This window comes from Pieris napi, chromosome 16, assembly GCF_905475465.1.
Source record: "Pieris napi chromosome 16, ilPieNapi1.2, whole genome shotgun sequence".
NCBI lineage: Eukaryota > Metazoa > Arthropoda > Insecta > Lepidoptera > Pieridae > Pieris > Pieris napi.
In genome coordinates this window covers 9,565,494-9,579,162 of record NC_062249.1, presented here as the reverse complement: position 1 = coordinate 9,579,162, position 13,669 = coordinate 9,565,494, and the positions used below count along the sequence as shown (strand labels likewise).

The 13,669-nt window shown below is 33.4% G+C and overlaps 1 protein-coding gene across 3 annotated transcripts in view; it reads right to left on the bottom strand.

Annotated features, from left to right (window-relative positions):
• Window positions 1-13,669, bottom strand: part of LOC125057345 (zwei Ig domain protein zig-8-like) — a 153,322-nt gene that overhangs the window by 88,333 nt on the left and 51,320 nt on the right. For all 3 annotated transcript variants that reach the window (XM_047660997.1, XM_047660995.1, XM_047660996.1), the window contains exon 2: window positions 1,865-1,899. The gene's annotated coding sequence lies outside the window, so the exon portion shown is untranslated. The remainder of the gene's footprint in view (window positions 1-1,864; window positions 1,900-13,669) is intronic.

The following is a 13,669-nucleotide window of genomic DNA, read 5'->3' as shown; positions in this document are numbered from 1 at the left end:
TTATGCTTTTGGTACAGTTTTAAGTCAGATAATACCTGAGGTAAGTTACAAATAACAATAACCTAGATAAAACTAATTTAAAACATTTTTGAAGTTAACTGAACCACTTGTCCTTCATCTAACCCTCTTATTGTTCTATATATTAATAACCATGCCTTAAATTAATTTCTTTCTCTTTTCAGTGTGTTACCAAAGTGCCCTAAGTTTCTTGGACATATAGCACGCAGAGGTCCTGATAACTTCGAGAAGTTTGTAGGACCGAGAATCCGAGGCCGATGCTGAATGGAGGGAGATATGGAACACTATCACAACGTAATGAAGAACGCGACTAAAGAGAAGACATTCCGCAAAATATGTTCTTGCATTCCGCATTACGCGCAAACATCAAACCTATCAACATAAGTTTGTGATGTTTAGGCCTCTACTAGTTCTCTGCTACTTAGATATTATAATCAGTTGACGGCCCTGAAGATTTTCGCTACTGTAATCTATGGGAATAGCTATCTATATATACTACTTAGAATATGTGGGTGTTAAGCGTTTTTTGTTTAATTTAGCATACATCCAGCCCTATCGGATTTGTCATACAGACACTACTTTGGTTTTTGGTTTTTTTATCAAAAAAATACCAATGACAGGAGTCCAGGAATACCTTGTTTATCGATTTAAGTAAAATATAACATTTAAATAATGAGTGGTAGCGTTGTTGTGAACAATAAAATATTCATAAACACTGGAATTTCTTTGGCTTTGTTGTTTTAAAAACAAAAGAATATCGATACTTTGTTTACAGCTTTTAGCAATGAAAATATGTTTGGTTAAAGTTACGCTATATTTTAAGTTTGCATAATTTATAAAGAGTGTTTAATATTATTTTTGACTTCTTGACTATAATTATGGCAGTTTCTAGAAATTTTGTAAAATCTAAATAGAGAATTGTTGAACATACTATGTTTTTTTACGAATTCAATAAACTTGAAGAAGTAGTTTACAGTTAAAGTGTATTTTTATTTGTTTACATGCATTTTACATAAATATAAAATAGTTTTTTTTAATTCCTAATCTCATCGTTTTAACATCAATGAGATTTCACTGGAAAATGGAATTTAAAAAACACTTTAAGTTTCTTGAGTGTGAAGAAAAATAAAATTTGCTAATCAATTAAGTGTTTAAATATCTCAATTTCTCTCTCTTACTTGGTCTTGGTTTTACTAAGTTACTGGTTGTTATTAAGGATATTTCATTTAAAATTATTCTAACCTTCAGTATTATGTTTCACTGCAGTATATGTTTCGCAATATCTGAACTTTCATTTACACTTATAGAACATAAAGAATAACCGACCTTTGATGTTTATTATACGACCTATTTTTGTTTAACTCACGTTTCTTGTTGTAAGCGAAATAGCTGAAATGTTCTGTCGTATTTTTTATTTGAAATGTGACCACTTTCAACATTGCGTCTTAATATCTCAAGGTCATAGAATATATTACAAATACATATAAGAAGTTTTTAAAAACACTACAACCCATTCTAAGACATACTAATACCATATGGATTTTAGACTTAAGATTGGAAATAGTCCGAAGAGAAGAACTCGTTTCATCTCTTTCTATCAAATAGATTTTACATTGTGATGAAAAGAGACAAATGTCTTCAGATAACGGTTAAATTGTAGAGATACCTATATAAAAAGTAAAATTTTACTGACGATGCTTTGACCTATCGTTCAGATAGAATTATAGTTTAAAAACTCTGTTTAAATAGTAAATAATAAAATTTGCTGGTTTTTCACAGTAAGTTGCATGTTTTAACTCATATTATATGAAATCGTGTTGAAATAATATTAATTGTAGGTACTTACTGGGTTCATAACGAAGAAGTTTCAAGCTGAAGATCCTGAAACAAAACACAAAATTTTAATCAGTTCTAGCAAATATATACGATCTTAATTTCGAATGTAGTGCCTCGGAATAACAAACTCCAATTGTTTATGTCAGAGCAATGGCGCTTGTGTCAGCTGCCATAGTCATTATGTCACAGAGCTCTTAAATTAACAACGTCAAAGTCTTATCAGTTTATACGCGTTAATACTTGTGTGTTTCTTGGATTTGCGTCTATTGCATCTACAAATGAATACTCTATTTGATTGTAGTAATAGTAATTTCACAGTCATTATTATTAATGTCAGAGCGATGGTGTTGGTGTCAGCTACCATTATCATTTTAATTTAATAATATTAAAGTCAAGTTCAAAACCGTTAAGTTGTTCATTTGATTTATCAATGTTGAGATTTATAAATTAACGACTATTCAATGGTCGATAATAATAAAGACTCCATAGTCATTTATATAAAAGTAATTTATCATAACTTTAAACATTTGAAACTTAAAGACAATCAATATTAAAGTAATCCTTGTCACTCGTTCCTATGAATGCCGTTTGACTCTTAAGTCGATTCGGGTTCAATGAGTACACGAAATGTCATGAAACTTGTTTATCACAAATTCGGAAAGTCATAACGAAAACTCACTGAATTTCAAGTCCTATTTGCAACACTTTAAACACAAAATTCCATCCTAATTTGAATAGAAATGATAATAAACAAACCAATCAAAATCTTCTCGTACAATGGGTACAATAAATGTAATATAGAAGTCAAACAAATATACTTAAATGGCCCTGGCCGGTTTTGGTTATTTATTCTAATAATGGATCAATATGCTATATCAGTGTATCAATCTTGCAGATCAAGTAAATCGATTCAAGTACTTTGGAGCGTGACGTGGTCAAGCAATCCAGTACTGTAATTAGTTCCTTAGCTGATTGGTGCACACAAGTGAATTACCTACATAATATGATTCCTTTTGGATGACTAGTTGTGTGTTAAAAAAAACGTCACCTTTAAGATTGCTAAGTATTTCTCCTACTTTTTTATACTTATTTAATAATAGTAGTTTATGTAACTGTCATGTAATAGAGGGTATTAAAACATGAGTGTAGTTTTTTTAAACGAACCGCAGGCAAGTTTCAAAATAAGATTATACGAGTGTTTTAGTACCTAATTATATGCAGTTGCATACACTATTTTATTTAATTTCATGGCTATAGGTACCTACATTAAATAAATATAGGTAGCAATATAAAAGAAACAAAAGTTTGTTTTGGTCTATTGACTCGAAACCAGCGCGATGCGTCGCACGCATCACACCACAGATAATGTGTACTTAAATTGAATTGAAACCTCCTTGGTCAGGACACATTGTACTTAAATAATTAAAAAAATTGTTTTAAAGCATTGTCTTGTTAGGAGAATAATGCTTTAATTTAATTTTCTTAGAGAAGTATGTAAATAAAATATGCCAATAAAAGTCTGTATTTTATTTCATAATTAGATTATTACCAAATAAGATTATATAAGATATATTGTATAATTATTGTTACATCCTTCAAAGCAAAGCGTTGATAAATGTGATATTAAATATACTTTTTGTGCTGTAATCTATGCATTGTATTTTTATCTTGTTCTCATACCGGGTTACTATTCATATATTAAAATTTAAATTATTCACCGCAATGTAAACAAAAATTTAAATTAAACCTTTGTGAATTTAAATTTCGAACCGTTAAACTCTCAGAGACAACACAGGTGCATACTGTATGCACCTGTATGTTCTTTACACAATTTGCATGCGACAGTTCAAACAGCTATAGCGATACTGAAACCATTAATCGAAATTATATTCGCCTTGAATGAAGAATCTAGATGTGACTGAGAAAGTATAATGGAATATATCTATGCGTAGGCTGTTGACTTAAAGCCTAAATGCCACGTAGCATTATAGTGATACTTTCTGGCTTCTTGCAAAACACGACAATATTTTTTTGTATAGTCCTAAGTTTAGAAGGAATTTATAAATGCTGTTTCGAACAGCCTTGCGATTCTCTAACTCACTTTTCGAACTCTCACAGCGGTTTGGCATTTTGATAAGGAGGGAGCTTGTAGTTTATTGTTTATAAGAATGCCAAATCGTAAAATGACTGCTTTACGACTGATTTGAGCGCGACCGCCGCTGTGAAAACCGCTGTGTGAGTTCGAAAAGTGAGTTACAGAATCGCAAGGCAGTTGTCAGAGAGGTAAATTTTTATCTTAAAATAATGAATGATATTTCACTGGAAAATAAGTTTAAAAAACTTTTTATGTTGATTGAGTGCGAAGAAAAAGTGATTTGCTAATCGATTAAGTGCTTTAATATCTCAATTTCTCTTACTACATAGTTCCTGGTTTTACCTACCCGCCCAAAAATCTAGGTTATTAAGTATTTTTCATTGAAAATTATTCTAAACTTCACTATTATCACTGCAGTATATGTTTCGCAATATCTGAACTTTCATTTACACTTAAACAATAACCGACCTTTATTTTTATTTTACGATCTATTTTGTGTAACGTTTCTTAATATAAATTAACTGAAAGGTTCTGTCGTATTTTTATAACTATAACTTTATCTCTATATTGAAATCAACACAGCCCACTAAAGTATTTCCAAGCCAATTCGATTTAAGGTATTTAAAAGCGGCAACTCACTTGCGAACCCTCTAGCAGTGTCCATGTAGTATATAGTATAGGTCTTTCATATCACAGCTTATTGAGAGCTTCATGAGCCATCTGTTTAATGTAAAAAGCTTCAAATCTGGTTACATTCTTTCAACTAGTTGACTTAACAACCTATTTTTATGAATAACAGTAAAAGGAGGTTAGATAAGAAAATTAAAAATAAAAATCAGATTTGACGTTAGTGATGATCAAAATTATTGTTGTTGTGTTTTTTTTCTTTAATAAAGTTTTTTGGGTTTAAAGTATAGTTTTAAACATGTTGGTCCTTCTTGAACCGGATTAGAAAGTGTAATAAGTGCAAAAAACAACTGTAAGTAAACAGCGAATGCACTTATTGCCCACAAAACCATTATATTTGTCATTGTAAAGAAGTCGCCGCATTAGATGTTCCTCAACGTCACGATTTTATTAAGAAGACTGGCATTTGTTTTAATTGCCTTGTAAAGGGTCACTACGTTAATGCGTGTTGGCAGAGCACTAATTGAAGAAAATGTCGACGACATCACACTCTGCTGCACTTCACAAACCCTAACAAGTTCACATCAGTGCCAGAAAGCGATGCAGCAACATCCAGTACACCTCAAACAAGCCAAACCACATCAACCGTCGTTTACAAAGCTGAGGTTGACAGCGACAGTGAAGAAGTAATATTGGCAACTGCACGAATTGCAGTTAAGTTGAGGAACGGCGATACTATAGTCTTGAGAGCACTGATTGATCCATGCTCGTAATCAAACTTTGTTACTGAAGCGGCAGCTCAACTGCTTAATCTCGAGCGCACTTCAATCAGCGGAAAAAATACTGGCATATCATCTATACCGCTGATAACAAAGTCACAAGTTACGTTGAACTTTCATGCTATTAGAAATCCATCACACATGATCACATCTAAGGCGTACGTCCTTAGACGAATAAATTCGAGATTACCATCACAAGAGCTACCATCAGATACCTGGCCTTCTTCTGAGATTTCGGATCTTGCGGATCCACACACAAGCCAGGATCTATCGACGTGCTATTAGGTGCAGTTATATATGCGCATATTATTCTTGACGGAATAATAAAACGCAATGAGTCTCTGGTCGCTTTGAACTCAAGATTGGGATGGCTAGTAAGCGGCGAAGTTGCGCAATCTGGCCATCAGTCACACAATGTAGTTGTTATGCACACAGAATTCGAAGTTGATCAGTTGCGACGTCAGTTTTGGGAGATCAATGAATATTCACCAAACGTGAAGCCTCTGTCGAAATGCAGTGTGAAGAGCATTTTAAGAAAACTCACACTCGAAACACTGTCGGTCGATATGAGGTTAGACTACCCTTCAAGGACGAAGACGCTCCAAATTTAGGCAACTCCAGACAACTTGCTTTGAAGCGTTTACTTCAGATGGAGAATAAGTTTAAGCGAAGACCCGAGTTTCACGAAGAATACTGCAAGTTCATGAGGCAATATGAGTCACTCGGTCACATGGAGGTCGTCCCTGAAACAGAAAAGAAGAATAGAGCTTATCACCTACCACATCATGCTATTCTGCGTGCTTCGAGCCTCACTACAAAGTTGCGCGTAGTTTTTGACGGAAGCGCTAAACCTGTAGACGGAAACTCACTTAACGATGAGCTACTCATCGGCCCACCGCTGCAACAAGATATACGAGAATTAGTAACACGGTGGAGACAACATAAGTACTGCATAGTAGCTGATATACAACAAATGTACCGACAGATACTTATCTCAAAGCAAGACACTGATTACCAGAGAATCTTGTGGCGCGAGTCATCGGAAGATCCGATTAGAGAATATCGGTTACTTACCGTCACATATGGCAGTTCATGCGCTCCATATCTTGCCATAAGGACACTTCATCAACTTGCAGAAGACGAACGTGAAGAGTTTCCTGAAGCTGAGCTTCTAAAAACTGATCTCTATATGGACGATTTGATGACGGGCTCATCTACAGAAGAAGACACTCAACGGCTTCAACGTCGCTTAACTGAACTGTTTAAACGTGGCGGTTTTCTTCTACATAAGTGGTCGTCTAATAGTGAAACTGTTTTAAATGAAATTCCCGATTCGAAAAAGGCATTAAAAAGTTCAGTGAATATTAAATTGGATGATTCGGTGAAAGCTTTGGGCATAGCCTGGAAACCACAAAGTGATATATTTGAACTGGTAGTTAATTTACCTCATGACAACGATGTTGTTACAAAACGAAGTGTGCTATCTGCGATAGCAAAAACGTTTGACCCTCTGGGTTGGCTAGCACCTTGCTTAGTTATGTTAAAAATGTTTATGCAGAAGTTGTGGCTAGCCGGCCTGGACTGGGACTCTGAACTTCCAGAAGACCTGAAAACTGAATGGCAGAATTACCTGACTAATTTTGAACACATGCAAGCCATTCAGCTTCCACGTTGGTTAGGGATTGCAAATAATGTAAAAATTGAATTGCACGGTTATTGTGACGCCTCTTGCGCCGCCTACGCTGCGGTTATTTACATCAGAGTCATCACGGACAATGAGATAAAAGTAAGTCTGGTCGCAGCCAAAACAAAAGTCGCTCCTGTTAAACAGATCTCATTGCCACGTCTTGAACTTTGTGGAGCAGTCCTATTGTCTAAATTGATACTGTATGTCAAATCTAGTCTAAATATTGATGATAATTGTGTATTTGCTTGGACAGATTCCACAATAGTTTTGGCTTGGTTGCGTAAAACTCCAAATACTTGGAAGCCATTCGTTGGTAATCGCACTACCGAAATCTTGAATGTTACGAATAGTAGTCAATGGCATCATATTAAGTCTGCGGATAACCCCGCGGACTGCGCCTCACGCGGTATCAGTCCTGGTGAACTGATGCAGTCACAACTATGGTGGGAAGGTCCAGCCTTTCTTCGCGAGTCTGTTGAGATTTGTTACCCTAATTTCACTATACCTACAACCACACTCGAAGCATAACCGAGAGCAAAAGTTAGTTATTTATGCACCTCTGAATCCAATGAATGTACTATGTACCTCAATAGATACTCAAATCTACTTAGACTTATACGTGTGACAGCCTATTGCTTTCGATTTTTGCGGCTATGTAAAGATAAGGTTCTCAAAAGAAACGATAACATAAAACTGACATATCTCACTACTGATGAAATTAAAAATGCATTAAAAACTTGCATTCGAATGTCACAGTCTGTTTACTTTGAAAGTGAAATAGGATTCTTATCACAGAGCAAACCTATCCCAAAAAATAGTAAACTTTTACCTTTAAATCCGATCCTAGACAATGAGAAAATTATTAGAGTTGGTAGACGTCTTGTAAATGCTCAAATACCACCTGATATGAAGTCTCCTATAATCTTACATCACAAATGTAACTTAGCAAAGTTGATTGTAATTGATGCTCATTTGAGAACACTACATGGTAGAAATTCGCTCACATTAAATGTTGTCCATAAAAAATATTGGATTCTCCGAGCAAAAAACTTGGTGAAAACGATTTTAAGATTATGTAAACCTTGTTTTACCCAAATTGCACGACCTATGACTCCGTTAATGGGTAATTTACCACAGTGCAGAGTCAATCCGTCACGCCCATTTTTGACCAGCGGCGTAGACTTTAGTGGTCCATTTACGCTGAAACTGTACTCTGGTAGATGCACAAAAACTTGTAAAGCTTACATAAGTGTGTTTTTGTGTATGGTTACAAAGGCTATTCACCTTGAGCTGGTTAGTTCACTATCCAGTGCTGCGTTTCCTCTAGCTGCTTCAGAGCCTTAATTAAATTATAGTTCATAGTCTTGTTTTGTAGATTCTCACTATTTAAGTTAAAGTTCAGATGTTTGTATCTTCCACGGTTAAAGGACCCATATAGTCCTTGGGCCGCGGCATGTTTAATGTAAAAAGCTTCAAATCTGGTTACATTCTTTCAACTAGTTGACTTAACAACCTATTTTTATGAATAACAGTAAAAGGAGGTTAGATAAGAAAATTAAAAATAAAAATCAGATTTGACGTTAGTGATGATAAAAATTATTGTTGTTGTGTTTTTTTTCTTTAATAAAGTTTTTGGGTTTAAAGTATAGTTTTAAACACCATCTGTACTGTGATATAAATCAAAACCAATATTAAATATAAATTCACAACTTGTGAAACTATACTATCTGTAACGGAGATATTTAAAGTAGGACTCGCATAAATGATTAGAGTTATTATGGCTGTCTTTGTGGGGTGTGTTATCGGGCGGGCCGATGGCTGGCCATGCATCATACTCGTGAACGGGTGCTACTTGTGGTGACTGGTCGGACTTGAATTCGTGTATGCGGTGATGTTAGTTATTTCGACTACAATTAATTGAGACCCATAAGGTTGTAGCGCCAATGGATTATTATTATTATTAATCCCTTACGTCACTTGAGAATAATGCGATATTCTTGTGATATATCTAAGTACCGTACAATCAGACAATACATCTATAATATTAGTGTAGAATTCCCAAGAGATCGGTTAAATAAAACGTATGAAACAGATTTCCAGACACAACTCACAGCATTTTAATTATAACAGCGGACCAACTTTGCGGTACGCCGGCCGGCCTGTTATAAAAAGTTACGAAACTCGGTTTTAAGAGAAACTTATTTGGTTTCATTACCAGCTGTTTGCTTTCCATATTTACTGTTATATTTCAAATAATCTTTATTATCAACCATTGCTTTACACAATTAAATATAGTATACGATTGCATCTACATTTTATTGATAATATATGGCTCTAATTATAAATTTTATAACCCAATATTTTCTAACACTTATAATAATAAAGAATAATTACTTAGTTATGTTAATTCAGGCCTAATGGTTGGATTTAGTATTAAATATAATAAAAATAATGCTGCCAGCATTAAAGGTAAACTGCCACAGAGACCAAACTTTTTAAATTTGTTTTAATTTCCTTTTTATTAATTTTAATTAATTTTTAGTCAATAGTCAAATCAGATAGACCAGCTAAAGTGGCACTTTTGAACGTTAAATAAAATATAAAGATGATTCTAGCTGCCCCTTCCAAAAGTAGTTTCGTGTGGGCAAGAAACTCTACACTTAGTACTCTTAGTACTCTTTTAAAATAGGTTTTACAATATTTTCTATACATTAGTAAAATAATTAAATGTGAAGAGATTGTACTCCAAGAATAAAACTACTATACTAATTTTTTTATTATAACTATGTAGGTTAAGCAAATTGTAAATACTGTATATTTGATTGTTATCTTTAAATAAATACTTTAATACTAATAATAATTAATTGTATGTTTATTATTATCATTGATTATTTATTATATTTTACCTTAATGTTATGAATTTTTAGATAGTTTATCACATCAACACATTTATCAACTATAATAATCAGCCAATCAAATTAACGATCTGCCCTTAGCGTTGTTCATATATTTCCTTTTTTCCCATTCTATTACCGTATATGATTAGTTTTAATTCTATTAGGAATTTTCATTTAACATTAATCCAGCGATATGAGCAAGCAATTTTATATATGAGAGCAATCTTAGTTCTTAAGCTTGCAACTTTCAACACAGGCCGTGTCTTTGACCAATGGATATTTATTTCTAGCGGATCTAGTACTTGCTCGAACGTTAAAGAAGATCGTGTAGAACCTGGTATTTTTTATTGTAAAGGAAATTATGTAATTTATAGTTAAGACCCATACAGGCATAGATTATTATTACAAATCGTATATTAAAACCTACACATAATCAAACCTACAGTATACTTTACAATTTTCATAACCTACATAGAAATAAACTTCGATTTTATTCCCTTTTGAGTAGAGACTCTTGGGCCGTGGGGTTCTAGTGCACAGGTGGTAATTAAAGAATTAAGTTGGCGCCTGGTAGCTAGTACCGGTGACCCCAGAGCTGGTGCTCTCCTCACTCAACGAATAAGTATCGCAATACAGCGAGAAAATGCTGCCAGCGTTATACACTGCCACAAGGACCAAACTTTTAAAATTTGTTTTAATTTTCTTTTTATTATTTTTCATTATTACAAATCTAGTTTGAGCCATTTTGTATACATATATAAATCAAAGTACACATATAAACTATTAAATAATGATAAAATCAGTTATCGTTTACTATTCCATACACATGAATATTTTATCGTTAAAAGCATTTCAAGAGGTCTATTTCTAAGGACCAACCCGTCGGGATCTTTGACGGACAAATCGAATACATTTGGGCTGGGATTCAAATATTTCAAAGATATTTCGCTTGGATGAATATTATTGTTGAGAATCATTGTGATTGATTGATTTTTGTTAGAGGTAAAGCAATTATTTGCTCTAAATATTATGGCGATATGAGGTAGAAGAATAATCCTAATCTAACATTTAAAGAAAACACTTTTTTACCGGATTGCATTACATAACACAGCGTAACCGCGCACGCTGTATGCGAAACGTCGGAAAAATTTCAATTTCAATTTCAAAATATATCACGTGAAATATAGTCAAAGTCAACATATATTTCTATTAAGTAATATTACACTTATGACCGACAAAAATATGAAGTATTCACATTTACTGACACTTGTGAAGTCAAGGGCGTAGAACGAACGTTGAGAACTGGAAACTCTCCACCACTTATTAATCCCCAATTATTTTTATTTTTCAAGATACTTGTCGAAGAACTTCACATAACGTGGATTAAAAATAATATATTGCTGCTTCAATGAAGCAATAACGTCCCTACATTTTGTGTGCTTTATTGCCTAATGTATCATATATATTAAAATTCTAATGAAACCATATATTTTCCTAAGACATCATAAAGTTGCCAATTTGTAGGCCTATTGATACTATGCTACTAACCTTTTTCATTGAAAACTATTGTTTGTATTAAAGTAACTATACCAGTCTTGTCAAACTAAAACGTAAGTATAAAAAAATATAGTTTAAAAAAACAATAAAACACGCTTTTAAAGCACATCAAACTAAAAAGTGAAAAATAATTCCTAATTTAGGCTGAAAATGGTAATAATACCAGTATTTCTTGTTCATTCATCATTTATAGTTTTTTTAAACTATATTTTTTTTCCACTTTTTAGTCCTAGCAGCAATACGTGTTGTCTCAATTTTATCGTATTGCTTTGTGGACTAAAAAAAAATTTCATTGTTTTTTCGAGATAAACCTATGAAATTATTATATTGTCGCTGATTGAAGTGTACAAAGTTTGAATTAAATCTGTCCGTTTAAAGTGGGTCAAAATCGAGTCCGAAGGAGTCGGTTACATACATACATACATACAGGTGAAGCTAATATAAAGCGTGTAAAAATTTAGAAAAAGGCTTTAAATAGGCTCTTATGTAACTAATTTATTAATATATTAAATTTAGTCTTTCAGCCGGACTTCAAACATCAATCTAACTAAGCATTTGTGTTGGGATGAATTGGTGCGAAACATGAAACTCCGTGAAGATATTTCGTTATTTGTACCCTTAAAAAGATACCACTTGTCCCTTACTCAGAGATAAGCCGAAGTTTTTCACAAATGACAAATTGCAAAGATCACTCAGTGTCTGTCCAAGCTCGAACCACCTTCAGTGCTATATTTTTCAAGGCAATATTGTAGCAGTATGCTTGATTTATACCCGCCTTATTTTGGCACGATATGAGATTAGGTCTGTCTGGGTTGGGCACACATTTGTCACATTTTTAGTTACTATAAAATAAATATATCAGTGACGCTACAACCTCTTTAGGTCTTGGCCTCAGATTTCTGAATCTGTTCCATGATCATTTTTAAATCTAATAGGCAAGTAGGTGATCAACCTTCAACGCCGTCGACTTTTTGGGGTCTAAGACATGTCGGTTTCCTCACGAAGTTTTCCTTCACCGTTCGAGCAAATGTTAAATGCGCCCATAGAAAGAAAGTCCATTGGTGCACAGCCGGGGATCGAAACTACGACCTCAGGTATGAGAGTCGCACGCTGAAGCCATGAGGCCAACTTTTAGTTACTATAGTCGAGAGAATATATTGTCTTCTTGCCATAAACTTAGTAAGTTTTGCAAATTATCAATTTAAGCAAAACTGAATAACGAAATAAATTCTAATTAATATGTTTAAAATTATACCGTCAAAATATAATTTTCAAATCTGTAATTAATTTTTTTATGTAGCAAAACTTCAGAGGGCTCATCTGTTGTTAAGTGATACCGCATACTGACAGAGGGCTCACAAGTACGTTGCCGGCCTTTTAAGAATTAGTACGCTCACTTCTAGAAGAAATTCCGCAAGTAATAAATTTTTGTTTCCAGAAACCAGCATAAGAATACTGCAATCATCTTAGTTGGTTAAAAAAAAACAAAACCTTTTCCACACCCGAAAGGTTCAATAGAATTCTTATCACATTCCAATTCCAAATAAAAACCCTAAACACGAATATCCTAAGTTACGTTATTCGTCTAAAACGATGACGTTATTTATAACCTACGCGTTGTCTTTCCATTACATTAGGCGGGTGTTTTTCGCAAGAAAGCAATTTTCCTGAAACTTTATATATATCTTCTAGTTTATGACGAATGGCGCTGATAGAAGAAAGAATACGAGTATAAAAGGTATCTTAGTAATTTAAATTCTAGGTGCTGGTAGAAATTTTTGTGTTTACGGCATACAAAAAAACATGAGAACTTTGTATGTAATCTTTATAATAATAACACTTTATTTACATCACAATCACAAGAAAAAAAAATAGGAAGTAAATGGGCCGTCTTCCTGCTAAAAGTTACTTACCCACAACCCAAACGTAAAAAAAATACAATATATAACTTAAAACTACACTAAACTACTTAATATAACTAATAATACATACGTACTACAAAATAATAAAGGTTTATATTATGTATAAACGTTTGTTGCAATGTTGTTAATTATTTCTTAAATGTAAATTTAATCTCCGTATTATTTGTACATATATAGTATAACGGCCGCTTTCTATACTCGATATATAATCTAAATTATTTCCAATCCAGATTTTTATGCGATTTATTTGT